Source organism: Sapajus apella, unplaced genomic scaffold, assembly GCF_009761245.1.
Source record: "Sapajus apella isolate SASKATOON/1434 unplaced genomic scaffold, GSC_monkey_1.0 scaffold4, whole genome shotgun sequence".
NCBI lineage: Eukaryota > Metazoa > Chordata > Mammalia > Primates > Cebidae > Sapajus > Sapajus apella.
The window spans coordinates 521076-522727 of NW_022436944.1; the positions used below are offsets into that span (position 1 = coordinate 521076).

General features: G+C 47.6%; 1 protein-coding gene across 1 annotated transcript in view; it reads right to left on the reverse strand.

Moving 5' to 3' along the window:
• SKIL (SKI like proto-oncogene) overlaps positions 1 to 1652 on the reverse strand; it is a 43171-nt gene that overhangs the window by 23016 nt on the left and 18503 nt on the right. The window lies entirely within an intron of this gene.

Here is a 1652-nt window from a genome sequence, read left to right on the forward strand (position 1 = left end):
GGCTGGAGTGCAATGGCGCGATCTCGGCTCACTGCAACCTCCGCCTCCTGGGTTCAGGCAATTCTCCTGCCCCAGCCTCCTGAGTTGCTGGGATTACAGGCACGCGCCACCATGCCCAGCTAATTTTTTGTATTTTTAGTAGAGACGGGGTTTCACCATGTTGACCAGGATGGTCTCGATCTCTTGACCTCGTGATCCACCCACCTCGGCCTCCCACAGTGCTGGGATTACAGGCTTGAGCCACCGCGCCCAGCCTATGATCCATTCTTAAGTCTAGAAGTCATGAAATCAAAAGGACTCAAAACTAAGTTTATATCTTTCCTATTCATTCCTCTTTCTGCCTAACATGAGTTAGTGACTGAAGCAAACCACATCTGAAAAAAAGATGCACTGTTTAACTATATAGTCTTTTGTTTTCTAGAGTCTAATAATATCCTTATTTTATGTAATATGAAACCCAGTAAAATACAATTCTATATGTGAACAAATACAGAATCAAGCTATTGCCAAAGCTATTCTCAAACTAGTTCTACCCCCTTACTATAGGAACAAAGTGAATTGTGGCTCCACAATCACTTTCTACTCACAGAATTCTAAAGGGATTAAAATTAGCCAGGCATGGTGGCATATGCCTGTAATTACAGCTACTTGGGAAACTGAGGCATGAGACTCACTTGAACCCAGGAGGTGGAGGTTGCAGTGAACCAAGGTTGTGTCACTGCACTCCAGCCTGAGTAACCACAGCAAAACACCATCTCAAAAAAAAAAAATTAGCCCAATTATTGATTCTTCCTTGGTTTCCCAATGGCGTAAATGATAGCATATGCACAGCTACAAGAAAACTACTGGCCATGATGATTCATGCCTACTCTGAAAACATAGCGATCTTTTCTTTTTCTTTTTTTTTTTTTTTTTTAGATAGAGTCCTCCTCTTGTAGCCCAGGCTGGAGCGCAATAGCGCGATCGTGGCTCACTGCAACCTCCACCTCCTGGGTTCAAGCGATCCAATTCTCCTACCTCCGCCTCCCTAAGCGCTGGGGTTACAGGCGTGAGCCGCTACACTTTTAGTTTTGGGCCGGGCGTAGCGCCTCACACCTGTAATCCAAGCTCTTTGGAGGCCAAGTCGGGCAGATCACCTGAGGTCGGGAGTTCAAGACCAGCCTGACGAACATGGTGAAACCCCATCTTATAAAAAAAATAGAAATAGGAGAGAGATCCAAGATGGCTGATCACTAGCAGCTCAGGATTGTAGCTCCCACTAAAAGAGCAGAGAACAAGAGGACGCCACACTTTCAGATCAATTTTTGTTGCTCACGCACCAGGAGATTCCCAGCGGAGCCCCAAGTGTTGCCAGCGCGACTCTTGAGGCCGGTGAGGCGGTTTTGCCACTGCCTTGGAGCGGCGGTTCTTGGTGCAGAGTCAGAAAAGCACCATCAATCTTAACGCCGCTGTTTTGGCTGGCACAGTGGGTTGCTCAGATTCTAGCGCCGGGAATCAACAAGTTGGACGTCCATTCAGAAACCCAACTATAGCCGGGCGCGGTGGCTCAAGCCTGTAATCCCAGCACTTTGGGAGGCCGAGGCGGGTGGATCACGAGGTCAAGAGATCGAGACCATCCTGGTCAACATGGTGAAACCCCGTCTCTACTAAAA